General features: G+C 44.2%; 1 protein-coding gene across 3 annotated transcripts in view; it reads left to right on the top strand.

Moving 5' to 3' along the window:
- The first annotated feature begins 2595 nt into the window (after positions 1 to 2595).
- The window catches only part of GARRE1 (granule associated Rac and RHOG effector 1), a 79441-nt gene continuing 70141 nt past the window's right edge, over positions 2596 to 11895 (top strand). The window contains exon 1 of one of the 3 annotated variants that reach the window (XM_060132498.1): positions 2596 to 2619. The gene's annotated coding sequence lies outside the window, so the exon portion shown is untranslated. Of the gene's footprint in view, positions 2620 to 9274; positions 9292 to 11895 lie in introns of those variants that run through there. The other 2 variants (XM_060132499.1, XM_060132502.1) reach the window with 2 other exon arrangements.

Raw genomic sequence — 11895 nt, 5'->3', positions numbered from 1 at the left:
GATCCTCAGTACAATTTGGAAATTCTACCACATTTTTCCTTTCCACATTCAGACCTTTCTCACTCTCCTCACACCTCTGTCTGCAAGTTCCCCTCACTCTTTACTGCAGCCTCAGGTAAACCCATGGCCAAGCATTTTAGACCCCCTCCAGCCTTTTCAGAACATCACAAGATGAATCACATCCTCTTTCTCCTGTATATTCAGTCTCTTTTTGTCAACTGGATCTTCCTCTCTGACATCGAAACATGTTTAAGTTTCTTCCACCTTAAAAAACCAACCACAAAAAAGTCTTCCCTCAATCTACACCCACCTTCAGCTCCTACCCACAGCTTCAACAGCCCCCTAAGCCCCGGTGACATCTTCAACAGCCCCCTAAGCCCCAGTGACATCTCCCAGTGACAGCTTCAACGGCCCCCTAAGCCCAAGCTCCAGACCTCCAGCCCCAACTGCCTACTCGGTGCCTCTTCTTTGAGGTCATGTTCACAACGGCACTCATGGCCTTCTTCCTGTCTTCCTCCCTTCCAAATGTGGTCTTCAGGAGCTTCCCAGCACTGTGTGTCACCACTCTAATGGCTCATCCCAGAGACCCAGGAGAGATTTAGGATTCCCTCCTCTTTCCAACCCTCCATGTCTAGTTCAACCACTGACTTTATTCCCCACTGCCACTACCATAGTCTGTGAATGGCTTTCAAAATGAGATTCACACAGCTACTAATGTCAGAAGGCAATCTATTGGGGTAGAGGAAGAAAATATTAGAATTTAAGACTTATCTTTTAAAATTCTTTTAATGTATGTTCCATTATGTAAATAGTATATTAGTAGTGTAGTACATATAATTTATAAGTAAAATAAATCTGGACGATATTCAAACATTTTTCCTGATAGATGTTCAAGAACAAAAAAATGTGGAGGTCCTGGTTTACATCGGGATCATCTTTTGCTTGGACAACTGAAATAGACTACTAACCAATCTCTACATCCATCTATCTATCTATCATGGTAAAATATACATAAAATTTACCGTTTAACCAATTTCTTTTTTTGGCAGCATTAGGTCCTCATTGCTGCTCGGGGGCTTTCTCTAGTTGCGGCAAGCAGGGGCTACTCTTCGTTGTGGTGCCCGGGCTTCTCATCGCGGTGGCTTCTCTCGTTGCAGAGCACAGGCTCTAGGCGCACAGGCTTCAGTAGTTGTGGCGCACAGGCTCTAGAGCGCAGACTCAGTAGTTGTGGCCCACGGGTTTAGTTGCTCCACGGCATGTGGGATCTTCCCGGAGCAGGGCTCAAACCCGTGTCCCCTGCATTGGCAGGCGGATTCTTAACCACTGCGCCACCAGGGAAGTCCCCCATTTTAACCATTTTTAAGTGTACAGTTTTGTGGCATTAAGTACATTCACATTGTTGTGCAATCATCACCACATCCATCTCCAGAACTTTTTCATCTTTCCAACCCAAAATTCTGTACCCATTAATTACAAACTCCCCATGCGCCCCTCCTCCCAGTCCCTGGAAACTACCATTCTACTTTGTCTCTGTGAACCTGACTACTCTAGGTACTTCATATAAGTGGAATTATAGAATATATCTTTCTGTAACTGGCTTCTTTCACTTAGTGTGATGTCTTCACGGTTCATCCATTTGTAGCATGTGTCAGAATTCCCTTCCTTTTTAAGGCTGAATATATTCCTTTGTATGGATATACCACATTTTGTTTATCCATTCATATATCGATGGACACTTGGGTTGCTTCCACTTTTTTGACTTTTATGCGTAATGCTGCTATGAACATGGGCATACAAGTCTACATCCACTCTTGCCTCTCCTCTCTAGTCCTTCTCCACAATGTAGCCCAAGTAATCCCTTTAAACCCACAAGTATGGTAAAATCACCCCTTGCTCTCAGGTAAGACTTTCTCACTACCTTCGTTTCTTGAACACAAAGCCACCAAAGACACCTGCTGTTACTTCTGCCATAATGTCCTTTCCTCCCTGCTTCTTCAACTTTTTCTTTTCCCCACTCCTCTCCCTCTTAGGACCTCAACTCCTGCTCTTTTCCTGAGCGAAGAATTCCCTGATAACCCTCCTTCACTAGGTCAAGGGACGCTCTCCCTCCCTCTTCCACTTTCCCCTCCTACCGCTTGTCGCAATTGGCACTATACCATCAAGCGCATTTATAATAATGATTGTTTCCACCACTAGAGAATAAACGTATGAGGGAGAGGGCATTATCCAGTTCCTACAGCTCCTGCGAGGACCTGGCATCTAGTAAGTGCTCAATTCTTCAGTAATTAATTTTCATAATAAGTCTGTGAGGACACAGCTGACCCCTCCCGCCCGGAGGCTAAGTCACAGTGGAGAACCAGGGTGGCCCTGCGGACTCTGGCCACCGGTCCTCAACCCCCGCCCTGGCTGTCCCATTTGGAGGTCCTCCATCCCTAGGCAAGGGGGCGCAGGGCCCTCCCCGCCCCGCTCGCGCAGGGGATGGTTGGGGACCGCTCCTAGCCGCTCGGTCTGCAGCCACCCGGCGTCCGCCTGGGGCGGGGGCGGGGCCTGCCCGGAGACGTCACTTCCGGTGTACACAGCCGGTTCGGGCGGTGAGCTGGGGGCCGGAGCGCGTCGCAGGTGAGGAGCGGGCGCGAGCAAGTGCTGCCTGGCGCAGGCGGGCGGGCTCAGGGGGTGGTGGGTGGGTGGTGGGCCGCGGCCGGGGCTGGCGACTGGACGAGCTCGCGGGGCGCCGCTCCGCTTGGGGCCGCAGGGCTCAGGGCCGTCGGCTCCCGCCCCTTGCCCGTCCGCTGTGGAGGACGCCGGGCTCTGGGAGCGCTGGCTGACCGGACGGAAGCCTGGAGGGGCCTCCTGGCTCGTGCCTGAGACCGGGGGCGCGGCGGGGACCCCGCGGACGCGGGGCAGGAAGGGCGGCGGGCGCTCCTTGGGCCGCCGGAGCCGGGGAGGTCGGGCTGGCGCCGGGACCCGCTCCCGGAAGCCCGCCGAGCAGTTAGCGGAGGGACGGCGGCCTGTGGGTCCCGGGGTCTACCGGGACTGCCTAGTGACGCGGCCCTCACGCCGCCCCGCGGCTGCCGGTCGGCTGCGCGCACCTTCCCCGCCGGGCCGGGCCCCGAGGAACACGATTTTCCGGCCCCGCTGAGCCCGCTGGCGCAGTCGGGCCAGGGGAGGTTCCGCGGGGACCGCCGGAGGGCCGGGGCTGAGGATGAAGGACCCACGGCTGAGGGGCGAACGTAGGGTCAGGGGTGTGTCTTCCTGCTCCGCGCGGTGCGAGGAAAGAAGCATGCCTGGTTGGCATGATAAGAATTTTGTTTATTCTCCTCACAAATTTTGCCAGATAAATACTCAGCTTGGAGGGGGGGGTTTAATTTGAAAATAGCTTGTTTCCGCTCCTTGCCCCCATTATAAAAGCAACTCATTCTCCTTTCTTCACATTCAAGACAGCACAAAAAGTGTTGTGACAATACTTTTTAAAGTGACAGTCATCCACCAATCTACCGCTCAGTGACAGCCATTGCTAACATTTTGGTGATACCAATAAATACAGATATTATCACTTCTATGGACTTCATAATGTACCATTGTATATCATAAGTTAACCAAGCCAACAAATACCAAGTTAACATGTAGATTGTTTCTAATTCGTCACAAGATAGACAGTTCTGCCAAAAGGATTTGTCTGATTGTTGTTTTGGGTTAAATTTACAAATGAGGTCAAAGGTAACATTCATTTAAAAAATACGTAGTATTATTTTTCCTTTGTTGACACTTCAAAAATTATGCTCCATCCCAATATTCATAACATCCATCCATATTTGTTTCTCATTTCATGGTTTTATTTTTACTTTTAGCTGTTTTAAATTTACTTAAAATTTGGTTTTGGTTGAAGATATGAAGTTATTTTCCAAATAGGTTAATTTTCCCAACTTTACTGAAAAAACTATAATTGCTGTTTTATCATATTTTAGACCTAAAGTTCTAAGTTTGTGTTTGTAAAGGACTACTTACAGATTTGATATTTAGATTTTGTGTATGCTGTTTTATAATTCCATTCACAATATCTTTTTTAAAAATCATTTTCCTTTGCAAGTCCAGGATGTATTTCATGTTTGAGACTTTTTTCTTTTGAAGTAAAAAAAAAGTTTAGTTATTGCTGTTTCATTTGCTATCTTGCTGACAAGATCACAAACTCCATATGAAGAGTTCAGGTTTGTTGTGGCAACTTTTCAGTCTGGCATTTGAGATTCTAATCTTCCTCTATTTTTGCACACGAATACGTAGGTTAGCATTGGAGACCAAGATAGAAAAGTTCTCAGATTCCCTTGGCAAGCCTAGATTTTTCAATCTAAAATTATCTCTGGATTTTTGGAAGACAACATGTTTTAAGCATCCTCTTTAAAAATTTTTAAACAAGTTGCACATGATTCTGCTGAAAATTTTACTAAGTGTTTATTCTGTTGAAAACCCGAAGCCTAATACACCAGCAGCTTTTTGTCAAGCGGGTCTAACAAGTCTATAGGAAAATGATTGTTTCTGAGAGTTAGTGGACTGGGGCATCACATGAGTTGAGTGTCCACTCTCTCCTTTTCCCTCCTGTGACTTTCTGCTTAGTGGAAAATGATGACCTTCCAAGGTGGAGAGAGAATGTTGGTTTGAATAAGGAATTGCTTTTTTGGAGTTACAGAAAAAGCAGGATGCCATTTTCTCTTAGTTCTAAGTTCACCAAGAGCCTGAATGTTTCAGGGGTTGTGCTTCAAATGTCTTTATCCATAATGAAACTGTCCTCCTGAGGGTCCTCTGATTGATAGATGCAGTGGCTGCTGCTTTCTCATTTCCCTTGACCTTGACCATAAGCATTTGGCATGGTGAGCCACACTTTCTTGCTGTTGTGCATCTCCTCTTGGTTGGCCTTCTTGACTTAAGCTATTGTGATCATTAGCTTAACTTTGTGACTGTGCTTTTTCACTTGTCTTTGCTGCTTCTCTTCTTCCCACATCTGCCTGGAAGCATTTTCTAAGGCCCAGCTTAATATCTCTACCTCTTTCCCCCAATGCATGCTCCTTCCCACTTGTCCAGCATGTGACTTCTAGGTAGAGACCCATTTCACCCCCTCATCCTCTTTCCAGTCGGTGACCCCAGCTCAGACTTTGATGCAAGTAATTTCTTTCTCTTCCTCTAACTGACCCCTGGACATGTTTCTGAGGCCATACTTTCTGCAGGTGATGAAGCCCTTCATTGCTTCCCCAGGTGGCCTGTCCTTCATGACTCTAAAGTTCTTACCAGCTGACTTACCAGGGATTGAACCCCCGCCCCCTGCAGTGGAAGCGAGGAGTCTTAACCACTGGACCGCCAGGGAATTCCCTCTTCTTCCTTCTTGATTTGGGTTCTATTGCCATTTGCTTTCTATTCCTACAATTTGATTTAAACTTGTACCTTTGCTCTGAGGGACTTCAGACATAATTTGATCCCACCCTGGATTAGAAAAATGAGACCCAATGAATTTAGTCATGAATTTAGTTATCTCACATTTCTGCAGTATTTACAGTATAGGCCAGTTACTGTACTGGAGGATTGGAATACAGAGCTGGAAGGCACAGCCTAGGAAAGAAAACCAAATAAGCAGTTGCCATCAAGTATCATAAGTGCCTAGAAGCAGGAGACAGGTTTTAGAGATCTTGCCTGTCTTGTTCACTGCTGCTATCTCCAGGGCCTAGAACGCAGTGTTTGGGGAACAATTAAGTATTTGTTGAATGAATCAATGATCATCTGAGAATGAAATCAGAATAAATGTCAAATCAGCTATCTGTAGAAAAGATACAAGCCAAGAGACATTTTGTAAATGTAGTTTTGAGAATTTCAGGGAAAACTTTTAAGTTCAACCAAAATGACCCAGCTATAACCCTAGGAAGGCATGATTGGAATGTGTTTGTGGCCAGATGCTTAATTTTATATCCTCAGAAGAAAGATTTTGATTCTAGAAGGAGAGGGTTGGGATGATGTCTATGGAAATTGGGGTGGTGGGTCCAAGAGAAGAATTGGGTGATGTGTCTGTAGTACCTTCTGGGGACCTGGGCCAGAGGAGCTCTGTGCAGTCTTCCACTGGGCCTTTGCTCTTCCAGACAGATGAGATGGGTGCATCTCTGTTGATGCCTCTAGTGGAGAGAATCTTTCCTTTGCTTTGCTTCCATGATCCTAATGCCCTTTGATTAGAACATGGCTTCACATGGAGATTTCCTGTTGAGAGTGGTCTGCATCCAGACTCCTGAGTCAGATCCTGGACTTGAGTTGCTGGCTAACCTCTCTGGTTCCCCATCCGAGGAATGGGGATAATAGTAGCACCTTCCTCTTTGCTGCCTGGCCCCCGGTAAGAGCTCAATAGGTGTTAGCTCTCATCATTATTTATAAACTTTGTGACTGGCCTTCTGGTTAATACACCATTCACCTTTTGAGCTTAGATAGCCTGAATCAGTCCCCCTGAACCTACTTGCTCCTGGGTGCACTGGGAACCAGAGCTGAGAACCAGAAGGTGGGAAGTCATGACAGATAGGCTCTTCCCAAACTGCTTGTTCAGAGAATCCAGCTGCAGTTGTTAGGGAAGACTGTCAGGTGAAGGCTGTGCTTGAGCTGAGTACTGTGGGAAATAGTGAGTCCAGCACCACAGGAAGGGGAGAGGACTTTTAGGCAGGGCCACGACGGCTGTAAAGGTATAGAGCTGAGCAAGTTTGAGGTATGTGAGTTGCAGGAGATTTAGGCTGAAGGGTGGATAAATATGAATAGGGGAGTAGAGGGAAATGAGATTGGAAAGTGGGGCCAGCTTTTGAAGATACAATTAATAACAGTCTCTAACTTATTGGGCATAACAGTGTGTCAGGTGCTATGTTCATCCCTTCGACTCACTGTGCTAGCCAGGTTTGGTGTGAAGTGCTTTGTTTGGTCCTCATAACAACCCTCTGATGTAGCTATTTACTATTATAAGAGAAATGACATGTTGGATGTCTCCTCGATTCAGCCTGCACATTGCTACAGGGCTAACCCTTGACATCTGCTGTACGTTTAAAAGCCTTTTGTGACTTCTGTTTCCTGATGAAGTCTAAGCCCACCAAGATTCTCTGACTTCATGAAATCATCTTTAAAGTGTGAAAATATGTGTCTTACAACTGAATAAAAGCAGCATAGGTGCAGATATGCATCAAACTCAGAAATACCATTTCAATGAAAAAGGCAAGATGCAAGACAATGTGTATATGTGCCCATTTGTGTAAAAAAAAAAAGAGAGGGGGGATACACATGAAATAGGTTTCTAAGTGCAGAAAAACAATTCTCGAATGATAGAAAGAAAGAGTGATTGCCTTTGGGATGAGGCCCCAGAAATCTAGGCTGTTAGACTGACCTGGCTTTTTCTTGCATACTCTTTTGTACAATACAAATTTTTTCCACTGTGTATGTGTATTTTCAATGAAAAAGTAATAGGAATTAAAATCTAAATGTCTGCTATATACATAGCAGTCACTTAGAGAGGGAATGTAGCATAGAGTTTAAGGGCAAGGACTATATCCAGACTGCTTGGACTCAAGTCCTGCCTCTACCACTTAACTAGTCACTAACCTCTAAATCATATAGCCTCTCTTTACCTCAATTTACCCTGTCTGAAAATGGGTGAAGTAATAGTACCTACCTCCTGGGGTTATAGTGAGGCTTAAGGGAGTTAATATTTGTGAAGTCCTTAGAACAGTTCCTGGCAGGTGTGGGTTTTTGTTGGTGGTGGTAGTGTTATGGCCCTGTGTTTTACACCAAAGTGAATGTGAAGATGTGTCCAATCTCTCTGTGTGCTTACAATTCATCTGGAAAGGGAAGACACACAGAGCTAATGATGAGTAATGGCAGTGGAGGCTGCAGGAGCTCAGGAAAGGCTCCATAGGAACTAAAGGGGCCTAAGATGGTGTCATCGAAACAGTGGATCTTAAATATGGGTAACTTCTAGAAAAAGTGAAAGGAGAGAAAAGGATGCAAAGAGGCTTGTTCCAGGTGTGATGTGTGTCCCAGATGGACTGAGGCAGAGAAATGAGACGGGAAAGCGCCTTGAGGGAGCCTGAAAGTGGAATATGTCGTGCCATGGCAGGTCATCGTTAGCTGGCAGAGTTTTTCTTAGCATATATAAAATGATGGGATTTATAGCGATGAGAGTTTAGGCTTGATGAAATGTGCTAGCTCTACCTTGAACTTTCAAGTGATTGTGAGATGTTTCTGTGTAATTTTTTTTTCTTTTTTTTTTTGTGTGGGTTTTGTTTTTTTTTTTTTTTTGGCCGTACGTGGGCCTCTCACTGTTGTGGCCTCTCCTGTTGCAGAGCACAGGCTCCGGACGCGCAGGCTCAGCGGCCATGGCTCACGGGCCCAGCCGCTCTGCGGCATGTGGGATCTTCCCGGACTGGGGCACGAACCCGTGTCCCCTGCATCAGCAGGCAGACTCTCAACCACTGCGCCACCAGGGAAGCCCCCTGTGTAATTTTTTAAATGAACCCCTTCATACAGGACATGTGGGTTACTTGCAGGTTGGTGCTTATAGTCAGTGCTGCCAGTGGGCATCCTGGATGCAGGCCTCTACATTTACTGAATCTATTTCTGGGTTCATTCCTAGATGGTATTGCTTTTTTTTTTTAAGCCATTTTGACTATATTCCTTGTGTCTAGGCCACTGTCAGATACGTGCTTTTCCAAATTGGTAGTTGCAAAGAATCATAATGTGAAAGTTTTTGAGTGTGGAATTAGAGCTAGATATTAGCTGAAAAAAAAATCAGATTTTCTTATTGAAAATGATTTTGGGATTAGGTGCTAGTGAGATGGTCGTATGACTGGGGAACCTGGGAATACCTGAGTCTTCCCCTACCCCACTCCCAGGTCCCAGAGGGGGATGTATGTGCCTGAGAACAGGTAGAGGAAGGCTGGCTTGGCTCCCAGACTTGAGTGCTGCTGTAGGCTGGTAACCTAGGCAGGGAGAGGTGAAAGTGGCTCCTCTCACCAGCTCACAAGGACCTGTCTTGTCTCTGGGTCTCCAGGTAGGAAAGGATGTACCGTGCCTGTCCTTGTCCTTAAGTCACTTTGCAATGTGCTTTGTAAAGCAAGGTGATTCATTCCTTAGCACTGTCCGTGTTCTTTTTCTAGTTTGGGGCTGCAAGAGGGAGTGGTAGGCAGGGAAATGGGAGGAGCCATGACCTCCTTCCCGTCTTGAGAACACAGGGCAGCACTCCTTTTAGTTTGTTGCCAGGACTTTGGGAGTTGGGGCCAGGGCTGCAAGAAGGTAAGAAATATTTTTGAAAGTTGTTGTAACTGTGTGGTATTTGGGGTGGGGGTGGGGAGAGGGAGTTAGTATTTTTACTGCTAGTAGGCCAGAATGAAGAATTTTTAAAAAAGATAAAATGCCGCCTTCTGACTGGTTCCTGGCCTGTTTCAGAGCAGTAGTTCCATTTATTGAGTGCTGTCCTTTATGGATTTAATCCTCACCGCAGTACTGAAGAAACTGAGGCACAAGAGTTCAGGTAACTTGCCTGAGGTCATAGAGTGATTAAGTGCCGTTCATTCGACTGATGGTTGCAGAGAGCAGGATATCATATCTAGGGTCAATCTGTCTCCCAAACCCATACCCATAACTACTGCATAACCTCTCAGCATTGAGAGATTTCATCTTACCCACAAGGTAGGAACATGAGCCACTGCAGGCCTGCTCTCTAGGGCTGTCTTCCCTGCCTCAGGAAGCGGTGGGAGGTAGGGGCGAGATGGGCAGGAGGCTCCTTGAATGTCCTCATTGCTAAATATTTGACCTGCTGAAATGTTTGTGGAGAAGAATGAGCTCCCTAGCTGTAACTCAGATTTGCTGTTCTTTTTGAGAGATGGAAAGGCTTGCTGGGTGTGCAAAATTGGAGTCAGTGTTCCCAGCCTGGAGGAAGGAGCTTCTATAATATCCATTGATGAAATTTTTCATGGGTACCTTAAATTTTCAGAAATGGTCCTGAATCTGAAGTGTATTTATCTAAAGTTTATATAGTTCCTCTCTGTAGTAAGAGAAATAATTTCCATATTATGGTTTGATTTACCTGTTTGTATATAAGCTTCTTGATAAATACTTGTTTTTCCCCATTTGAGGTTAGTTTTGGATAGATTCCACAGTGCAAGTTGTTAAGAATGAGTAACACTATACAACTTTGAGTTCTTAAATAACTTTCTAATGGATACATTAGTTTTCACTAGTTAAACATGCTTTTTTTTTTTTTTACAAGTTTGGAAACTTTTTGGATAATTGAGCTAAAACTAGGCTTAAACAGAGCTGAGTAGATCAAGGCCTTATCATGCTGTAATAAACTGCAAAAAATAAATAAATAAAAAATAAACTGCAGGTTTTTAATAGGTGTAGATTAAAAAATTTTTTTAACAAATTGGATTTGAAAAATTAATGTTTTGTGATTTTTACTTTAAAGTAATGATTTACTTTAAAGTAAGTTATTCTAACTCCTTGATTTATACTCGAATTTCCTTCAGCAGCACAGTTTATCACAAACGTTTTTGTAGTGCTTGGGTGCATTTTGATATGCAAATTTTTTATTATCATTATTATTATTTTTGGCTGTGCCACTCGCATGTGGGGTCTTAGTTCCCTGATCAGAGATCCAACCCACGTCCCTTGCATTGGAAGCAAGGAGTCTTAACCACTGGACCACCAGGGAAGGCCCTGATATGCAAATTTTTATTGGTCTGAGACCATTTCAGTTTACAGATGTAAACTTCGTTTCACCTGAGTAAACTTTTTCAGATGTTTAGGAGCCAACTTTGTTCACCTTTTGGTGGTGTATGGTAGTTGCTTGTAGATAAACCTTTTCTTGGCAAGGCTCTGACCACCCCCCCCCTTTTTCCTTTTCTTTTGAAGATTTCGTTTAACAAATATTTTTTTGGCTTAGAGTGTTTCTCAAATAAAATTCAAAAGTTCTTATATTTAATTTGTTGTTATTTTTTGTTTTGTTTTTGTTTTTTTGGTTTTTTTTTTTTTTGGCCACACTGCTCAGCTTGGAGGATCTTAGTTCCCTGACCAGGAATCGAACCGGCACCCTTGGCAATGAAAGCGCAGAGTCCTAACCACTGGACCGCCAGGGAATTCCCTGGCCTATTTTGTTTTTAACCTGTGTTATTTTGAAACTAAATTTCAACTCTGTTGACTTTGTGGTTAGAAAATTTATTTCTTCTGCTTAACTGAAATTATCAGTTATTTGTAGATTACCAGATATAAAAGCTCTTCAAATCTGCTGATGACAACTTGCTTTGTTTTTATAGAGGAGTGTCATATTTTGTGATGATAAATTGTTTTAGAGCAAGTGTCAGTACAAGGGGCAGTCAGGTGTCACCACGTGGGAGCACTTGGTTCCTCCATTAGACCAGAAGCTCCTTGACGTCAGCACTGTTAACCTCTGCATCCTGGGTGCCTGGATTCAGGCACGACTTACAGGATTGAGCCATGCCTGTGGGCACAGGTGTAGAAGCATCTTTATTTTAACTATGATAGATTCCAGCTATGATTAGAATTTTTTAGAATTCTATGAATAGAATTTTTATTTAGTAGGGTTTTTTCTATCTACTTGAGTTTTCATACCTCAGTATAGGAAAGCATGGGCTTCAGATTTTGTCAACCAGTCAGTTATTTAGTAATTTTCCTTTTGTTTTGTTTTAATAGCAGTTTTAGTAGCCACTTCTCAACTAGGAAAAATGTAGTTTAATCTTGACTTCCTTAAAACTTTTTCATTGACATTTTTTTAGTCTGATAGAACTTTAATGTTTCAGGAATTGTTGCATGATTCTTTAAATTAAAATGCGTTAGTGTTCCTTGAAAACTTTCTATGTAAACTAGTGTCCAGTTTTG

Source organism: Lagenorhynchus albirostris, chromosome 19 (assembly GCF_949774975.1).
Source record: "Lagenorhynchus albirostris chromosome 19, mLagAlb1.1, whole genome shotgun sequence".
NCBI lineage: Eukaryota > Metazoa > Chordata > Mammalia > Artiodactyla > Delphinidae > Lagenorhynchus > Lagenorhynchus albirostris.
The sequence above is the reverse complement of the archived record's forward strand: the minus strand, read 5'-3'. Positions and strand labels throughout refer to the sequence as shown.